Source organism: Bombina bombina, chromosome 7 (genome assembly GCF_027579735.1).
Source record: "Bombina bombina isolate aBomBom1 chromosome 7, aBomBom1.pri, whole genome shotgun sequence".
Taxonomy (NCBI): Eukaryota; Metazoa; Chordata; class Amphibia; order Anura; family Bombinatoridae; genus Bombina; species Bombina bombina.
In genome coordinates, this window is record NC_069505.1 from 238,896,913 (window position 1) to 238,919,236 (window position 22,324).

A 22,324-nucleotide genomic window follows, 5' to 3' on the forward strand; every position below is an offset into this window, starting at 1 on the left:
GGAGATTGGGGGGCGGCAGGACAGCAGCATTGTGCATTCGGATCACGGGAGATCTTGTGGCGGATTTGAAGGTCTGGGAACAGTTCCTACAGGATTTTAATGGCGTCTGCATGTGGAGGGATGACCCAGTGTCCAATTAGTCTTTGCATCTGTTTACAGATGCAGCAGGGGCATCCGGATACGGTGCATACTTTGAAGGGGCATGGAGTGCGGAGCCGTGGCCATCTGAGTGGGTGGGCCTAGGGCTTACAACCAACCTTTGTTTTTTGGAACTGTTTCCCATTGTAGTGACAGTTGAGCTGGGGGGGCACATTTTCAGCGACAGGGCTGGACGGATAATCACAGCATGGTTTTTACCATTAACAGACTTTCAGCTTCATCGCCTGTGGTGGTGCATTACCTGCGGCACCTGGTGTTGAGATGTCTGCAGTTGAACATTGATTTCAGGGCTCGTCATGTCCCCGGGGTGCAGAACATAGTGGCGGATGCATTGTCTCGCTTCCAGTGGGAGGCGTTCAGGGGGGCGGCGCCGACTGTGGCTCCTAATGGTCTTTCTTGCCCTCCCTTTCTGTGGCAGATGGCAAAGGACTGCAGCGGCTGATCCCCTTATTGTGGGCTTCTTTGGCACCCAACACCTGGTCGGTCTACGTGAGGTGTTAGAGCGAGTGGGTACATTTCTGCGACCTCTGTGAGTTTCTTTCTTGCGAAGGTGAACAGAGATTCCTTCTACAGTGGCTGGATGACCTGAGAGGTAAGCAAGTAAAAAAGGGGGCAGTGGTCTCTAGGCTATCAGCCGTAGCCTTCTTTTGCAGGTTGTACGCATTTCAAGATGCATTGCGCTCCTTCCTAGTGAAACAGTTAATTCGGTGGGGGTAGGGCAGAATGCAGGTTTCGAGGCATGATGCTAGGGAACCCATTACAGCAGAACGGCTGGTTAAATTGCTGGCGGTGCTGCCAGAGATCTGCTCTTCGGGGTGGCCTTTGGGCTGGCGTTTCATGGGGCACTGAGAGTGGGGGAGCTAGTCCCACACGAGAAGATGGTGGTATCGGGGAGAGTCATGCACAATCATATTAGGGTGGTGGATGATTCAGTGCTTCTTTTTATCCCCAGGTTTAAGACGGACCAGGAGGGCCGGAGAGCCTGGCTTTCCCTGCCGGGGCAGCCAGGGGTCACCTGTTGCCCATTATGTCTGGTCTCTTCATACCTGGAAGTGCAGCTAGGAGGCTCCTCCAGGTTTCTTATACATGCAAATGGAGACCCGCAGACCAGATACCAGTTCAGGAAGATGTTAGGTCAAGTAGCGCAGCGGGCGAGTCTCGATGGGTCGCATATTGCCCCCCACTCATTCAGATTGGGAGTGGCAATGACAGCGGCAGAGCAGGGTTGGTCCTCGGATTGTATTCACTCCTTGGGGCGTTGGAGATCTCAGCTGTACAAATCCTATGTCAGGCCTCTGTACACATAAGTGTATAGGTTAATAACGAGAGGGCATCAAGGGAATTGGGCTTGCATGGGTAAACAGAAAGGGGGGTTGGCCATGGTAAATTGTGGTCAGGTCCAGTAAGTGTGCAAGCTAACTCTTGTTTCTTTGTTTCAGGCATACGTCCAAGTCCTGTACAGGTGTGAATCTTTGGCCTTTCATACGTGCACTGGGCTGCAATTCGAGCTGTGGCCATGCCAGGAAGACAGCAGCTGGGATTTCCATCGTCCAAGGCTGTGTTGCGTTAGCTAGAGCGCAGGGGTTTGTCCTGGGCAGATCTGCCTGTATTGTTACAGGATGCCACAAGAAGGTGGGAAAACCTCCACATTTTAATCTTACATGCTGGCGGCAATGGCGTGGGGGCCATCCCCACATCTGTGACAGTTCAGACTCTGGTTTCCAGGTGTGTGAATTGGGTGGTCGAATGTGATCCCTAGATTGAGGTGGAAGCACATGGTGTGCCATAAAGCGGCTTTCCAGGTCAGAAAAAAGATAAATAGGGACCTGAGGAAGCAGGTTGGGGACCTCAAGGGTTTTGTTATCGAGCATGGGAACATCTCAGCAGTCCATAAGGGTTTAAATAGGCAGGATGGGGTTCATTTAGAACCGGCAGAAGTAGATCTGTTCCTTCAGAACATCAGTCAGGCGTTACTCGTAAGGGTGTAGTGGTGGTGGCAAGAGTCTGGACCTTTTAATTTGCAGGTCTGTCTCTTGTGATGGGTGGTCAGGATCACGGCTGCATGCTGGAAGGAGGTTTGAATGGCGGCCATTGCAGTTAGGGTGATGCCACAGGCTTGGTATGCTTGGGTTTGCTCTGGCTGGTTATTAATTGGACGAGAACACCCTACATTTCAAAGCTGCATTGAGTATCTCCGCCTTGTGGTCTGCAGCAGTGTCCCTTGGCCATTTTTCTAGAAGGGGTTATATATAGTTAGTTATGTAGGCCCCGATTGCCACCACCCATGTTTTTATTACCTGTCGTTGCCAGTTCCCATTGCTGGTATTATAAAATACGATCCACGGGTCTTTCACCCACCTAATGTGTCGAGTTTTATTGACAAGTTCAACTGTTAAGTTAAGTGTTAAGTTATTGCTTAGTTATGTTACAAGCAGACACTCAGGAGATTTAGGGTATTTAATCCCTTAATTACCAGGAGAAAGACTTTACCTTTAAACCTGCTACCTGTTTACAAGTTTGTTTCCTGCTTTGTGCAAATCCTGCACTTCAGTTATTACCAGGACAAAGACTTTACCTTTAAACCTGATACCTGATTACAAGTTTGTTTCCTGCTTTGTGCAATTCCTGCACTTCAGTTATTACCAGGAGAAAGATTTTACCTTTAAACCTGTTACCTGATTACAAGTTTGTTTCCTGCTTTGTGCAAATCCTGCACTTCAGGTATTACCAGGAGAAATACTTTACCTTTAAACCTGTTGGCCATCTCTTATGTAGATAGTTACAGAGAAGGAAAGAGTAGCAGGATAGAAAAAGTGTGGGGGAGGGGTTAGGGGGGGTCTGTGCTGTTTATTTCAGCATTACTTTATGGTTTTGTTCCGGGTCCATTTGTCTTTTTAGAGCTGGACTCCACTCCACAGGTCCAGGAGCCCCTGATGGAATTGAAGGTTGTTTGTCTTTGAGTGCCATTCGTGGGTTGTTGGTGAAATACTGGATTTCCACCTTATGGGAATTAGTTTCTTGGCGCTGTTGATCATTATAAGGAGGATGGTCCTGTGTAATTTATTCTGCAACTTTGGAATCTTTAAGAATAGTAATAAGTGTAAGTTGGGTTCAATGGTGATTCCTAGTACAGATGAGATAGATCTAAATACATCCCTCCAGTACTCTGTGATAAGGGGGCACGACCACCTGTCCGCATGCTCTCCAACATCGGTTGCTAATTTGAGTGTTAGATTTGTGCAATATGAATGGTGTTAAATACCATCTACTGATACATTTACCGTGCATTTCCTATATTGTGGAGGATGTTGAAGCAGTTGCTGCTATTTGAAATGACCTAGTCCACATTTTTGAGTCAAATTCAGTGTTTAGTTCAGTGCTCCAGGAACGAACATAATTAGGCAGCGCTGTCTCATTTGGCAATAGTATTATTATATATAGTAGCGAAACAGTATGTGTTTGGGCAGGGATTCTTGTGTGCACAGTTTTTCAAAATGTGTGAGATCTCTTTGCATTTCGGATTTTTGTCTATGTGTAGCTATATAATGTATTATTTGTGTGCATGTTAACCATATGGGAAACGTTTTTATGTCCCATTGTTGTAGTTTTTCCAATGGTGCTATGGTCCCTTCCTCTATTGCAAAGTGTAGAGTACCTTCTCTCAATTTGTACAATGGCCTATGGGTTGTTCCTGTAGTACCAAGTGATAAGTCAGTATTTTCCCTGATAGGGAGAAGTGGGCCGACCCTGGTAGATACATGTGGGCTGATGGCCATGGTCCTGTCCCATTCTTTAAATGTTTCAGATATGCTGGGGTAATAGTGTATTGTGTCTGGGCATTTTCTAGGTTCTGTCCATGCAAGAGATGCGGCATTGCCCCTCTCAAGGATATGACTATCTAGTTGGACCCAGGTTTTTTGGTCTGAGTTGTGGCTCCAGTCCAAAATATGCTGTAGCAAAATGGCTCTTCTATATAACGCCATGTTCGGTGCTCCTAGTCTGCCTCGCCATCTGGGCAGGAACATAGTCTGCCTTCCTACCCTACATCTCCTCCCACCCCATATGAAGTTATCTACAATGTTTTGTATTTGTTGCAAGAAGTGGTCGGGCAAGGGAATTGGCAAGGTCTGGAACAGATATAGTAATCTGGGAAAGATGTTCATCTTTATAATGCCCACCCTGCCCAGCCATGAAAGTGGTTTGCTGTGCCAAGAGCTCAGGTCATCAGAGATTTCTTTCTTAAGCTGCGAATAATTGTACCCGAATAGGGCATTAGATTTAGCTGTTAGGAAGATGCCTAGGTACTTTAGCTTCTCTGCGGCTAGTGTCAGGTCATGATTTATAGCGAGTTGTTGTATGAGTTGCGGAGGAGAGGTAATATAAAGACTTTCCTTTTTGAATCTGCATCTCTGATTATTTGTTTGTTCCTTTCCACTCCTGGCGCATGTGGACATAACATACCTGATTAGTATATATTCAAAATACCCTGCAAGTATTTGCTCAAATTATTTTTGTTATTTAAATAAATCTGATATCTTTTTCAATCTACTGTTCCATACAATGAGGCTCTCACAAAATATCCTGAGTCAGAACATGACACACACACAGACAAACAAACACACACACAAACACACACACACACACACACACACTGTATTTATATGTATATAATCTATACACTTTGGTTAATGAAAGCCAATTAAATCCATTATAGGGTTGAACTGCTGCCTTTGGGCATGAGACTCCTCCTCTGTCACAGAGTCTCACCCACTTAAGGTGCAATAGTCCTATTTCTGCTGAGGGGAACTAAATAACCCCAGAGCAAGCCACACAGAAATGTAAGCACCATGTGTTAAACACATTTGGGGTGATCACAAAGCAGGACCACGGATAGACTTGCATTCAGTATATTGTAGGAAGTGTTACTGCCCATTATTAAAGGCTCTCACTATCCCTCTAACCAGACTGTGCTCCAGCTCCTCCCACCAACAGCAGCAGCAGTGTTTATTGAAGCATTCCTGTTCTCTGTCCAGCATGAACTTAGTTCCCCCTGCAAAAGTAGTACAGGAACTCAGTTTCCATGTGTTCCCACTCGACTTGACCCCTGAAGAAAATTGTACAGACTCAACATTCAAAATATATAAGGAATGTATCAAAGAAGGCAATCAAATTAGCCAAAATTGAAAATGAAAGATTAATTGCAGAAGATTCTAAGTCAAACCTTAAAAGGTTTTTAGAGGACCATTAATACAGTACAATTGCATGATTAACAAGTGCATAATAGAAAAGACAATACAATAACACCTATTTTGAATATCAAATAAGATTTTTGTCTAGCAAATTTATTTTTTCTCACATTTTTTTGCTCCCTGTATCATGTGACAGACATCAACCAATCACAGACTAATATACATATAACCTAACCTGTGAACTTGTGCCCAGAAAGTGTGTAAATAAAAAGACTGTGCAAAATATGATAAGGAAAGTAAAATTTGAAAGTGCTCTTTCTGAATCATAAAAGTTTATTTTGACTTAAAACCCCAAAATTTTTCTTTCATGATTCAGCTAGAGCAGGACAACTTTCTAATTTACTCCTATTAACAATTTTTCTTTGTTCTCTTGGTATGCTTTGTTGAATAAGCATTAATGCACTTCTGGTTGCTGACTGAACACATGGGTGAGCCAATGACAATCGGTATAAATATGCAGCCACCAATCAGCACATAGAACCTAGGGTTCTTTGCTGCTCCTGATCTGTCATAGATAAACCTTTCTGCAAAGGATAACAAGAGAGGAGACAGATAGCTCAGCATGCTAAGACACTAAATCAAATATTGGGCCCATGATTCCCATGACAATGCTGATGCCATGTCCAGGCTTCCACTAATGAATTCCTCACCAGTTGTTCAAGAAAGTCTTCCAAGTGTGTGTTTTATGGGTATAGTACATGCCAAACAAATTGCAAAGGAGACAGCTTTTGATACTGAATTACAACTTCTGGCAAGGTATTTGAGAGATGGCTGGCCAAGAACTGGATGGGATGTGCAACGAGCATATGTACTACAAGCAAAAGAACTCAACCTCAGAAATGGATGTATTTTATGGGTTGAGAGAGTTCTGGTTCCTAACGGGCTAAGGCAAGCTATGTTAAAACTCCTTCATGAAGGACACCCAGGTATTTTCAGAATGAAAGAGAAGGCTAGGGGGCCTATTTAACAAAGGTCTGTCAACAGACCTCTCTGAATAAGGAGAGCAATACACTCTCCATATTCAGCATTGCTGCTTCATAACTGGTGCTTCATAACTGGTGTTTATGGCAAGCCTGCAGGCTCGCCAGAAACACGGGCACTCAAGCTCCATCTGGAGCTTGATAAATGGGCCCCTAGGGGTCATGTTTGATGTCTGGCCATTGATAAGGACATTGAGAACTATGTTATTGCATGCAAAGGGTGTGTTCAAGCTCAAGGACAGCTTCCACGAGGAGCTGTACAACCATGGGACTGGCCTACTACTCCTTGGGAGAGACTAAATTTGGACTTTTCGGATACTTAATCATAATTGATGCACACTCTAAGTGGCCAGAAGTAATTCCAATTACAAGGACTACAACTACTGAAGTAATATCAGCATTAGAAAGACTGATTTCAGAATTGGAGTTGCCAAGAAAACTGGTCACAGACAATGGCCCCAAGTTTGTGTCACAAGACTTCCAGAATTTTTTTACATACAAATGGAATTCGTCATCATCGGATGGCACCACATCACCCAGCCACCAATAAGCAAGCATAGAGATTTGTCCAAACCTTTAAAAGGGCACTGACGGCTCTAAAAACAGAGAAGCAGCTGAATACTAAAAACATTTTACAATTTTTGCAACAATATAGGGTTACTCAACACCCCACCACGGGACTTGCCCCAGCTCAACTATTGTTTATCAGAAAGATTCATACAAAGCTGGATTTAATCACACCAGATGTAGCAGAAACAGTCCACATCATGCACGATAAAATGAGAGTGGGAAAACCTTCACAAACCTACACAGAAGGAGACTTTGTCTGGTATAGAGTGTACCATACAGAGGAAAAATGGGCACCAGGTGTAGTTGCCCAGGTTGAGGGTCCAAAGATGTATGTGATAACCATGCAATCAGGTGTGTGTCGCCGCCATGTGAATCAGCTATGACCATGGCTAGAGAAGAGAGAACAGGCTGGTGAGGACCATCATATACAAAAGCAATCAGACAATGACTTTGATATCTGGGGTGGTGTTTGGCATAATCCAAACACAGGCTCTGACTCAGCTACAAAAGATGACTGAGAAATACCAGCCTCTATAGAAGAATCTTGTAATGAGGAGTCAGGAAATTCTATCCAGGACCACAATAGTCATGCTCGTACTCCCATGCAACAAACACCTGATGTTCGTTGGTCTCCTGAAGTGAATCTCAGAGACACTCTCCGGAGACAAAATGCAACATATCAGAGAAGCTTTTGTCAACGGAAGAAACAAGAAACAGCTTTCACGCCCACAATACAAGAGGATGCTGGAGAAGACTGATTTATCTTATGGTTGTTGTTGTGCAGTTAAGTTAAAAAAAAAAGTAGGAAAGGAGATGTAGTGTTGTGCTTACTTCCTGATTTGGTTAGATAGCACATTGAGGCTTCCATACAAAGATGATGTCATCAAGTGGGATGTGCTAAGAATCAGAACAGTACAGAAGCCATCTTGTGACAGTTTTGTGATGCAGTTATAAAGTACAAGTAACAAGGACTGAACCTCAGGATCTGACAAGTGCTGCTAATAATAAGTGTAATGTCAGCTACAGATCAGTGCAGAAGGATACAGCATCAGCTAGTCAGGAATAGTAAGTACTGTGAGTTACACATTATAAGTTATATTACAGTTATACAGTTAATAATAAGTGTAATGTCAGCTACAGATCAGTACCACAGGATACAGCATCAGCTAGTCAGGAATAGTAAGTACTGCCATTTACACATTACAGCTATAAGTTATATTACAGTGATACAGCTAATAATAAGTGTAATGTCAGCTACAGATCACTGCAGAGGATACAGCATCAGCTAGTCAGGAAGAGTAAGTACTGTCAGTTATACATTACAGTTATAAGTTATATTACAGTTATACAGGTAATAATAAGTGTAATGTCAGCTACAGATCAGTGCAGCAGGATACAGCAGTCAGGAAGAGTAAGTACAGTCAGTTACACATTACAGTTATAAGTTATATTACAGTTATACAGTTTATAATAAGTGTAATGTCAGCTACAGATCAGTGCAGCAGGATTTAACATCAGCTAGTCACGAAGAGTAAGAACTGTCAGTTACACATTACAGTTATAAGTTATATTACAGTTATACAGCTAATAATAAGTGTAATGACAGCTACAGATCACTGCAGCAGGATACAGCATCAGCTAGTCAGGAAGAGTAAATACTGTCAGTTACCCATTACAGTTATAAGTTATATTACAGTTATGCAGTTAATAATAAGTGTAATGTTAGCTACAGATCAGTGCAGCAGGATACAGCATAAGCTAGTCAGGAAGAGTGATTGCTGCACCACTAAAGTAAGCTCTCACTCCCTTATCCCTATGTATTTGTGCTGTATCTTTCTGAATTTTGTTTGCTCTGTTATTATTTCACACCTACCCCCTACCCAGCTAACCAGCCTGCCCACCTTCCTGTTGTATTTAAAGGTGATCGATGCGCAACTGTGCAGTAGACAAGCGCAGCAGGCGTTCCACTGGTGCGCCAAAGGCGCATCAAAGGCATGCCCGTCAGCGCCCGTCCATGCCCCGACCACACCCAATGCCGCGAACATTGGCTCCAGAAACTGCTGCCATTAAGACGCCAGCACCCTCCATGTGCTCAACACCGGTAGATTATCCACCTGCCACCATGCATCCCCGACCAACACCTTCAGACCTTTCACCTGCCGCAACTGCTCCTTCCCCTCCCTCCGGACCACAACCCAACCAACTAACACACCAAAAAACAGCCGAAATTACTTCAATTGCATCCTCCTCAGCACCTGCTCCATCCACAAGCACGCCCTCGAAACCTGAAACACACTAGACTCCACCTCCCCTGATGTGGCCTTCCTCACCCAGACCTGGCTAAACCCTGCATCAGTGCCAGACATCGCCACTGCAATACCCGATGGCTGCAAGATCTGCCACAAAGACCACAGCAACCGACCTGGACGAGGCATCACCATCATCCACAAACACACCATCCAAGTCACAAACATCTCCGACACCACTCAACGGGCCTAGAACACCTACACTTCAAGATCCAGGTTAACCCCAACACCACCCTCCACGGCACCCTCATCTATAGACCTCCCGGACCTCATCCCATCCCGCCTTCTGCGACGCCATCACCGACCACATCGCACCCCATGCCCTCACCTCAACGGACTACATCCTCCTCAGTGACCTAAATGTCCATCTTGACAACCCCAACGATCACAACACCTCCACCCTCCTGGAAAACCTCGGAACTATCGGACTGAAGCAACTTGTAAACTACCCAACCTACACAGCCGGCCACACCCTTGACCCAATCTTCTCCTCAGTCAACCACATCTCAGTCAATCACATTACCGAACTCCTCTGGACTGACCACCACTGCATACACTTCTCCTTCAACAAACCCACCACCCACCTCCGACAGTACCATCCGCCCCCCAGAAACTGGAACAACATCTTCCAAGACCAACTACACCGCACCCTAAACAAATCCTCCCCACCTACCTCCGCAGAAGCCAACTCCTCCGCCCGCAACCTCCACCACTAAATTACAGACTGCTTCAACACCCTCGCCCCCCTCAAAAAACCATCTGGCCACCAAACTACCAACAAAGCCAGCTGGTTCACCCCGGCCCTCCAGGATTCCAAACGCCACTGCAGATGACTAGAAAGAACCTGGAGATCCAGCAAGATTCTTCTGGATAAAGCTGCCTTTAAGGAAGCAATCACCGCCCACCACCACCTCATAAAAACGGCCAAATAAACTGCCATCCAAGACAGAATCAACTCTAATGCACAAAACAGCAAGGAGTTGTTCTCAGTCATCAAGGAATTCTCTAAACCCAACAGCGACACCACCAACATTCCACCATCCCAGGACCTCTGCAATACCCTCGCTACACACTTCCACCACAAGATCCTCGACATCTATGACATGTTCACACCTCATAACTCAACCTCCACCACCCACTCACTCCCCTACACCCAATGACACCCCTCCAAAATTTGCACTCCCTCACCACACATGGACTATCTGGAGCCCCGTCACCACAGATGACACCCTCAGAATCATGAAATCCATCCACTCCGGCACACCCTCTGACCCATGCTCCCATCACATATTCAACAAAGCAAGCAACACCATCGTCCCTGAATTCTGCCGTACTATTAACTGCTCCATCAAAACCGTCACCTTCCCAGATATCTGGAAGCACGCAGAACTGAAACCCCTGCTGAAGAAACCGTCGGCAGACCCCATGGACCCAAATAACTACCGCCCCATCTCTCTACTCCCCTTCCCGACCAAAGTCATATAGAAGTCCATCAACTTGCAACTTATTGAGGCCAACCACACCCTGGACCACTCCTAATCTGGTTTCAGTAGCAACCACAGCGCCAAGACCGCTCTCCTCGCCGCCGCAGACGACATCCGCTCCATGCTCGACCGAGGAGAAACCGCGTCCTCATCCTCCTAGACCTCTCAGCAGCTTTCGACACTGTCGACCACAACACCCTCTGCACCCGCCTACACGACGCTGGCATCCACAGCAAAGCACTTGAATAGATCACCTCCTTCCTCACGGGCAGGACCCAGAAAGTCAGACTCCCGCCTTTCTCCTCCAAACCCACACCAGTCAACTCAGTGTACACACAGACACACACACACACATACTGTACATACACACACACACACTGTACATACACACACACTGTACACACATATACACACACACATAATGTACACACACAGAGACACACACTGTACACACACACATACTGTACATACACACAGACACACACATACTGTACACACACACTGTACACACACACATACTGTACATACACACAGACACACACACACATATTGTACATACACAGACACACACACTGTACACCCACACACACATACTATACATACAGACACACACACATACTGTACATATACACACACACACACACACTGTACATACATACACAGACACACACACTGTACACACACACACTGTACACAAACAACTGTACATACACACACACAGACACACACATACTGTACATACACACACACTGTACATACACACACACTGGACACACACACTGTACTCAGACACAGACACACAAACTGTACACACATACTGTACATACACACAGACACAAACACTGTACACACACAGACACACACACTGTACACATACATACTGTATACACACACACACACACACTGTACATACACACACACATACTGGACACACAGACACACACACTGTACACACAGACACACATACTGTACGTACACACACACTGTACATACACATACACACTGTACACACACAGTCACACACACACTGTACACATACACACAAACACACACATACTGTACATACACACAGACACACGCACTGTACACACACAGAAACACATACATACTGTACGTACATACACACACTGTACATACACACACCCAGGGGCGTAACTATCGGTGATGCGACAGTCGCCATTGTGACCGGGCCCAGCAGGTCATTCCCACAGGGGGGCCCAAGACTTAAGGTTGTATTTTATTTTTATTATTATTATTTTTTTCTTTCCCCAATTAATTCTTATCCATTCTAAAACTTCATTTGATTCCAATTTCCAGGGCAGGCACTGCAGCACAATTGCACAGTCACACTCACACACAAAACTTTATTTGATGTTTGTGACCTGCAGTTGCCCCGGATTAGGAACTTCCCATTTCACTGCTGCGCAGATAGGCTAGAGAGTCTACCTCCTCCTGACTGACTGGCTGCATGTGTATCTCATCAATCGTCTCGTGACTGCACGTGCCGCCTAGTCAGTAGGGGTTGAGTCTGGAGTGGTCTGGGAGTCTGCAGGCTAGCGCGGCTAGTGAGTGAGTCCGGAGAAGTGGACTGTGGAGACATCACTAGTGGCAGGCTGGCAGCCATGGTGAGCTCAGGCTGAGGGGGGGGGGACGTGTGGGGCACCGGGGGGGGGGGGGTCAGGAGTCACACCAGCAATATTCTGAATCTGAAATAAAATATTCTCACGGGTGTTATCTGTGCTAGGGTATTATGGTTTGCAACAGCTTTAAGGGATTATGCTGGGCCAGATAATTATACCATGGGGCCTACTGTGTTTCAACAGACAAACTGCTCAAGTGAAACACTCTAATATGATCAGAGATGCACATGCTACAGTTACATGTAGATGCCAGTCTCACTATTGGGTTCAGTTACTGTCATTTAACCACCAGTGTGCAAGTGGTGATCTTTGTTGGATCTCTGCTGGGTGAGCCCTAGGAATTTATGAGTGGTTTACTTTATAATGGGATAAAAACACCTTAAAGTTGCCAGTCTTCCTCAAAAGGTCACTCAGTAGTTCGCAATTGAGTTTATCTCACTCAAGTTAATACATTTAATTTGTCAACCTCTTTAATTTTTATATTGATCCTGAGGACTTAAAAATTATACAAAAGAGTATACCTTCAATGGTGGGGAGTGTATAGGCTTACCATAATTTTTAGAGGTGAAACTGGGACCACCTGGTGCAGTGCCAGTGGGGGTGTGGTCAGGAGCGTGGTCAAGGGGGCGTGGCAATTACCGGTCCTTTTAAAGTAGTAGCTTTTATGTGTGAAATGTTTTGTGGATACTCTACCCTTCCTCAGTCAAACAAGTGAATCACACAGTTTAAATAGACCATAACACCACCCCCTAGTGAAAAAGGCACCATTATGTTGTCATGGCAAATAAATCATTAATCTAAATCTCAGATTCTAAATAATGCCAAACATCAAGCATAATTATCACTTTCATAATTATCAATTTCACAATTTAATATCTGCATGGTAATATGTGTTTTATGTGTCTATGGAACAGAGCCAAATACTGATAAGGCATAAATACAACATTGAATGAAAGTAAAAAAGAAACACGTACCTGCTAAAGCTGTTTAAGAGGCTACTCTATACCATAATGCAGGAAGATTATAGCCAAAATGCTATCCTGCATGAAGTAAAGCAAGATCCAGGCCAAAAATCCTGCCTGTCTGTACTTCCTAGTCATACCCATATGATTCCCCTAAAGGTGTATTTCTGGCAATGTCACCAGGGGTCGGGGGGGAGAAGGTGTTAAATTCTTAGAAAAATAAACCAAGTAGTACTACAAAATTAAAAAACCCATACGCTGCTCACTCAGCCTGTATTACTAAATGTAAACTTTGAAGGACACGAACGTTAAGCTAAGCAGGGCTGTATGTAACAAAGTACCAGCATCCAACTATGCTGGAGAGCCACAGTCCAGTCATTTTGAATAATGTGTCTGGGTTTCAGGTGGTCTGAAACCCGGACACATGATTTGAAACCTGGGAGGTGGCAACCCTACTGGGACAGAATGAACAACTGGGTGGGACACTGGGACAGCGCCTCCAAACCGGGACAATCCCAGTAAAAGTGGGACTTCTGGTAAGCCTAGGAGTGTATATATGTATGTATATGTATGTATGCATGTATGAATATGTGTGTATGTATGCACTGTATATGTGTGTGTGTGTATGCATGTATAAATATGTGTGTGTATGTATGAATATGTGTGTATGTATATGTGTGTATGCATGTATGAATATGTGTGTATGCACTGTATGTGTGTGTATGCTTGTATGATGTGTGTGTCAGTATGTATGCACTGTATACATATGTATGTGTGTGTATGCACTGTATGTGTGTGTATGCATGTATGAATATGTGTGTGTATGTATGTATGCACTGTATATGTGTGTATGCATGTATAAATATGTGTGTGTATATATGAAAATGTGTGTATGTGTGTATGTATGTGTGTATGCATGTATGAATATGTGTGTATGCACTGTATGTGTGTGTATGCTTGTATGAATATGTGTGTGTGTGTGTGTGTGTGTATGTATGTATGTATGTATGTATGCACTGTTTAAATATGTATGTGTGTATGCATATATATATAAATATGTGTATGTATGTATATGTGTGTGTATGTATGTATGCACTGTATATGTGTGTGTATGCATGTATAAATATGTGTATGTGTCAATGCATGTATGAATATGTGTGTGTATGTATTTATGCACTGTATGTGTGTGTATCCATGTATGAATGTGTATGTACGTATGGGTATGCATGTGTACATATGTGTGTGTATGTATGTGTATATGCATGTATGAATATGTGTGTATGTATGTATGTATATGTGTATATGCATGTATGAATATGTATGTATGTATGTATATGTGTGCATGCATATGTGTGTATGTATGTATGTATGTATGTATATGTGTGCATGCATATGTGTGTATGTATGTATGTATGTATATGTGTATATGCATGTATGAATATGTATGCATGTATGAATATGTGTGTATGTATGGGTATGTATATACTGTATGTATATGCATGTGTATCTATAGATGTGTGTGTGAATAGATGTAGAGGAGTGTGCATTTGTATGTATGTACCCTGCAGTATCAACTTCCTTAATCACTCTGAAAAACAATGAAAGTATATAAACAAAAATATATGACCATTTTATTTGTTGAGTTTTGTTGTTACATTTGGCTTTCCTTAGAATACATGTACTCCATATGGAAATGCTAATGTGCATAACAGTCAATGTATTCCATATATACATCTCACTTAACAATTATATTTTTTTTAAAGTAATTCTTAATATGATAATTATAAATAATTTAATTTATTGACTTTAAAATTAAAAATATAGCTTCAACATGTTCACTAGTCATGAATGTTTTCAAGGTTAGCATCTGATTATAAAGGCTGTACAAGTATGTGTGTGTGTGTATATATGTGTCTGTGCCTGTGCAAGTTAATGAGTGTGTATTTATGTGTGCTAATGAGTGTATATGTGTGTGTCTGTATAGATGAGTGAGTGTGTGTAGATAAATGTGGCTGTGTGTGTATATATGTGTCTGTGCCTGTGCAAGTTAATGAGTGTGTATTTATGTGTGCTAATGAGTGTATATGTGTGTGTCTGTATAGATGAGTGAGTGTGTGTAGATGAATGTGGCTGTGTGTGTATATATGTGTCTGTGCCTGTGCAAGTTAATGAGTGTGTATTTATGTGTGCTAATGAGTGTATATGTGTGTGTCTGTATAGATGAGTGAGTGTGTGTAGATGAATGTGGCTGTGTGTGTATATATGTGTCTGTGCCTGTGCAAGTTAATGAGTGTGTATTTATGTGTGCTAATGAGTGTATATGTGTGTGTCTGTATAGATGAGCGAGTGTGTGTAGATAAATGTGGCTGTGTGTGTATATATGTGTCTGTGCCTGTGCAAGTTAATGAGTGTGTATTTATGTGTGCTAATGAGTGTATATGTGTGTGTCTGTATAGATGAGTGAGTGTGTGTAGATGAATGTGGCTGTGTGTGTATATATGTGTCTGTGCCTGTGCAAGTTAATGAGTGTGTATTTATGTGTGCTAATGAGTGTATATGTGTGTGTCTGTATAGATGAGTGAGTGTGTGTAGATGAATGTGGCTGTGTGTGTATATATGTGTCTGTGCCTGTGCAAGTTAATGAGTGTGTATTTATGTGTGCTAATGAGTGTATATGTGTGTGTCTGTATAGATGAGTGAGTGTGTGTAGATGAATGTGGCTGTGTGTGTATATATGTGTCTGTGCCTGTGCAAGTTAATGAGTGTGTATTTATGTGTGCTAATGAGTGTATATGTGTGTGTCTGTATAGATGAGTGAGTGTGTGTAGATAAATGTGGCTGTGTGTGTATATATGTGTCTGTGCCTGTGCAAGTTAATGAGTGTGTATTTATGTGTGCTAATGAGTGTATATGTGTGTGTCTGTATAGATGAGTGAGTGTGTGTAGATGAATGTGGCTGTGTGTGTATATATGTGTCTGTGCCTGTGCAAGTTAATGAGTGTGTATTTATGTGTGCTAATGAGTGTATATGTGTGTGTCTGTATAGATGAGCGAGTGTGTGTAGATGAATGTGGCTGTGTGTGTATATATGTGTCTGTGCCTGTGCAAGTTAATGAGTGTGTATTTATGTGTGCTAATGAGTGTATATGTGTGTGTCTGTATAGATGAGTGAGTGTGTGTAGATAAATGTGGCTGTGTGTGTATATATGTGTCTGTGCCTGTGCAAGTTAATGAGTGTGTATTTATGTGTGCTAATGAGTGTATATGTGTGTGTCTGTATAGATGAGTGAGTGTGTGTAGATAAATGTGGCTGTGTGTGTATATATGTGTCTGTGCCTGTGCAAGTTAATGAGTGTGTATTTATGTGTGCTAATGAGTGTATATGTGTGTGTCTGTATAGATGAGTGAGTGTGTGTAGATGAATGTGGCTGTGTGTGTATATATGTGTCTGTGCCTGTGCAAGTTAATGAGTGTGTATTTATGTGTGCTAATGAGTGTATATGTGTGTGTCTGTATAGATGAGTGAGTGTGTGTAGATAAATGTGGCTGTGTGTGTATATATGTGTCTGTGCCTGTGCAAGTTAATGAGTGTGTATTTATGTGTGCTAATGAGTGTATATGTGTGTGTCTGTATAGATGAGTGAGTGTGTGTAGATGAATGTGGCTGTGTGTGTATATATGTGTCTGTGCCTGTGCAAGTTAATGAGTGTGTATTTATGTGTGCTAATGAGTGTATATGTGTGTGTCTGTATAGATGAGCGAGTGTGTGTAGATAAATGTGGCTGTGTGTGTATATATGTGTCTGTGCCTGTGCAAGTTAATGAGTGTGTATTTATGTGTGCTAATGAGTGTATATGTGTGTGTCTGTATAGATGAGTGAGTGTGTGTAGATGAATGTGGCTGTGTGTGTATATATGTGTCTGTGCCTGTGCAAGTTAATGAGTGTGTATTTATGTGTGCTAATGAGTGTATATGTGTGTGTCTGTATAGATGAGCGAGTGTGTGTAGATAAATGTGGCTGTGTGTGTATATATGTGTCTGTGCCTGTGCAAGTTAATGAGTGTGTATTTATGTGTGCTAATGAGTGTATATGTGTGTGTCTGTATAGATGAGTGAGTGTGTGTAGATGAATGTGGCTGTGTGTGTATATATGTGTCTGTGCCTGTGCAAGTTAATGAGTGTGTATTTATGTGTGCTAATGAGTGTATATGTGTGTGTCTGTATAGATGAGTGAGTGTGTGTAGATAAATGTGGCTGTGTGTGTATATATGTGTCTGTGCCTGTGCAAGTTAATGAGTGTGTATTTATGTGTGCTAATGAGTGTATATGTGTGTGTCTGTATAGATGAGCGAGTGTGTGTAGATAAATGTGGCTGTGTGTGTATATATGTGTCTGTGCCTGTGCAAGTTAATGAGTGTGTATTTATGTGTGCTAATGAGTGTATATGTGTGTGTCTGTATAGATGAGTGAGTGTGTGTAGATGAATGTGGCTGTGTGTGTATATATGTGTCTGTGCCTGTGCAAGTTAATGAGTGTGTATTTATGTGTGCTAATGAGTGTATATGTGTGTGTCTGTATAGATGAGTGAGTGTGTGTAGATAAATGTGGCTGTGTGTGTATGTATATATATATGTATGTGTGCAGCACTTTGATAATGTAATATAATGTGTTTGCAAAAGAAAATCATGATTTTTTTAGGGGGGGGGGTAGAGGGGGACCCTTTGTGGATTTTTGCACCGGGGCCCTGAAGTTTCTAGTTACGCCTCTGCACACACTGTACACACACACTCAAGCTGCGCACGTGAAGATACAGCACTACTGTGGGGTACACGATAGGACTAGTGACACTGCTGAGTCTCTACAGCATCAATAATAATTCCAAAGAAACGCCTAGAAATCTTTAAAAGACTTTATTCAGACAATAAAAAACAGCCACGTTTTGGAGTTAAAACCCCTTAGTTAATCTCAGGTATTATACATTTCATCACAACCTCTGGCTGTACACATACGCTCTCTTGTGGACATTTTCATAATAACATGGTTTTATCTATAATACTTTGTATCACAGCTTATAATACATCTATAAATATACTTTCAGCTAGATTATGAGTTTTTAACACTATAGGGATTTTAACGACCGCCAAAAAAGCGGTGTTGTTTCACCTCCCTATAGCGCTGATATTGCGAGTTTTTAAAAAGCAGGCTTGTGCGGGTGATATGGTTGCGTTGAGCTCCATACCGCAACCGAAATTAAGCGCTGCTGTTACGTGCTCTTGCACGATTTCCCCATAGACAGAAATGGGGAGAGCCGGCAGAAAAAATGTCTAACACCTGCGATTGCGGAATGAAAAGCTCCGTAACGCAGCCCCATTGATGTCTATGGGGAAAATAAAACTAATGTTTAAACCTAACACCCTAACATAAACCCCAAGTCTAAACATCCCTAATCATCAACATCACCGCCCCCTACATAATGTTATTAACCCCTAATCTGCTGCCACTTACATAAAACTATGAACCCCTAATCTGCCGCTCCCGATGTCGCCACCACTATACTAAAGTTATGAACCCCTAAACCTCTGGCCTCCCACATCACTACCACTAAATAAATCCATTAACCCTAAACCTAACACTAACCATAACGTAACCCTAAGCCTAACACCCCCTAACTTTAACATAATTACAATACAGCTAAATTAAACTTACAATTAATAACTAAATAATACCTATATTAAACTAAATACAAACTTACCTATGAAATAAAACCGAAGCTAGCTACAATATAACTAATAGTTATATTGTAGCTAGCTTAGGTTTTATTTTTATTTCACAGGTAAGTTTGTATTTATTTTAACTAGGTAGACTAGTTAGTAAATAGTTATTAACTAAACTAACTAAATTACATAAAAAAACAAACACTAAATTACAAAAAATAAGAAACAAACTCAAAAATAAAAAATAATTACACCTAATCTAATAGCCCTATCAAAATAAAAAGCCCCCCCAAATAAAAAAACCCTAGCCTACAATAAACTACCAATGGCCCTTAAAAGGGCCTTTTGTGGGGCATTACCCCAAAGATATCAGCTCTTTTACCTGTAAAAAAAATACAAACACCCCCCGAACAGTAAAACCCACCGCCCCCACAACCAACCCCCCAAATAAAATAACTATCTAAGAAAACCTTAGCTAACCATAGAATGAGAGCTTAATCTTATTGGCTGTTTGGAACAGCCAATAGGATGAGAGCTTAATCCTATTGGCTGATTGGATCAGCCAATAGGATTTTATCAGCTCTAATTCCTATTGGCTGATTGAAATCTTTCAGCCAATAGGAATCCAAGGGACCCCATCTTGGATTGCGTCACTTGCATTGAAGTTCCAGTTTACGGCGGCGACCGTATAAAGAGGATACTCCTTGCCTAATCTTTTCAGGATGGACCCGCTCCACGCCAGATGGATGAAGATAGAAGATGCCATCTGGATAAAGACTTCTTGATGCCTGGTGCGGCTGCATTGCCTCCCAATGTTGTTTACTATCGAACTGATTGTAAAAATAAAACTGATTGTAAAAAAGAGTGGCCGCCGATCTTTTCCCCCCCTATATGTTAACTTCTGATCGGCGGTCACTCTTTTCTACAATCAGTTCGATAGTAAACAACATTGGGAGGCGATGCAGCCACACTCCTCCCTCCCCAGCCAATAGAATGCTGAACTGAGAGACCAATCACCCGAGTCCAGTGAGACGAGCCTCCTCACAAGTCAGCCAATAAAAGGCCAATGGAATGGCGGGCGCCCCACCTTTGACAAAGCCGTAAGGCGAAACATGTCAGGGCAGCCGGAGACTTTATCTCCTTTTTAATTCAAACAGCGGTGTGAATTGTTGAATGAATGATTTATTAGAATACAATTTAAAATTGTGTGTAAGTGCGGATGCAAGATGTCCGTTTATCGGATCTCAATACTATAATTAACTTTGAGACTAATAGTTACCTACTAAACAGCAGTTACCTGACCACTATTAAAGCTAACTTCTGATACCTATGTAAATGTGGGGACATGACACTCTAGTGGATACTTAACCAATAATATGTCTGTTGGTATTGGAGCTTGAACAAGGGGGGAATATTTGTCAATCCAGTACTCCGATTCAAGTACCGGGGGCTATAGCAACCCGAACACAGAGGCGCACTGCTCAAATTTATAGTACTTTGTACACAAAGTTACCCAGTCTATACTCAGCCAATTGGTGTTAAGGTTAAAATACGCACTTAACAACTAAATAACAGGTACCGGATAGAATATCCGGATGTGCCGTTGAAATACTTGATACCACAATTATCAGCTACACGTTCCAAATATAATTTATCCCCGCAAACCTATTTTGTTGTTACGAGCTCTTGACATTACTGCATTTATTAAACAGTCGACTGTTACAGTGCACCTAACAACTAAATAACGGGTACCGGATAGAATACCCAGATGTGCCGTTGAAATACTTGATACCACAATTATTAGTTATACGTTCCAAATATAACTTGTCCCCGCAAACCTATTGTGTTGTTATGAGCTCTTGACATTACTGCGCCTATTAAACAGTCAGTCGATAAAGAGCAATAACCTTACCGAAATACAACTTTCCCTAAATATTTCTCCACATAATACAGTGGCACTTTATTATTCTAGCAGTATTTAAATCATCATATATTTGAGAACCTTCTTTAGATCTGATATTTCTCTACTGAGATTTGTAACGTGAAAAATAGGCAGAAACGTTCCAGATACATGACCAATTACAGTGAACGAGGCACATCAAACAAATAATACACTGTACTCAAAGCTGACCAAAAACACAGGCAAATATACCAGCAGTACAGGAGCAGCAATATAGCATTAATCTGAATTGATGCACGAACATAGCTATTAATATCATATACCAATATACTAATATCCAGGCCACTTTACCTCCTGACATAACAAGATAAGATTATAAGTTCTAAGCAAGATACGGTTATATGGCTCAAGTAAGATTAAATTCACAAACCCATTGTGCCACATAGATCATGATACTATAACGCTTATTGGGCATTAATTACACAAAGAACGATAATCTCATAGAAATATATCCTTCATAAATGTTCTAGAAATAATATATGACAAATCTGTAGATATATGAGTAAAAGACTGCAAGAGATACAGTACAACAGTCAATAAATATAAATATATTCTATCAGAATTTAATTTGAGTACATATGCAAATGCATTATTAGCACACTAGCAGCACAATACCTAAAACTGAATTGATGTATCCCCTTAGCTAATTATACCAGACATTACTACTCTCAGTCACCTGTGCTTTGGTAACGTCAGGGACCACAAGAAGATGACACCCCAATATGAACCATATTCTATCCAGTAACAGCACCATATTGGCTATGTAAAGAATCCAAAATCAGTTCTGGGACTATCTATAACCCGGGCACACACCAGAGAGTCAATATCCCCCATAGTGACCGCTCAGAGAAAGTCAAACAGATATGTATCACATTGGTATTTTACCACTATAAGAGACTCCCCGTTTACCTGTAGATCATCTCAAAGGGGTATCTTTACTAATTTACGTGGTTAGTGGTCAGTTAATGACATATGCACATCAAGTGGTTAATTTAACCTCTATTTTAGCTCTCCAGAATCTTCCTGAGCACACAATTTGAATTTTTTGCTACTGCGAATATGTTCTACTCCTGAGGCTATTACAGCCACAGGTTTACATTCACTCACTTTCACACCGACTGTGGTTTTTAATATGTATACCCCCATTTTAACAATATTATTAAATGTTAAGTTTTAAAAAATCCCCATTTCTTTGGAGTCTACTTCCTATGGTACAACAGTGATTCTATCACTTTGTGCTGGCGAGTGCTAAATAAGTACATTCTTCCAATTGCAGTTGCAATTGATACTCTCCTATTAG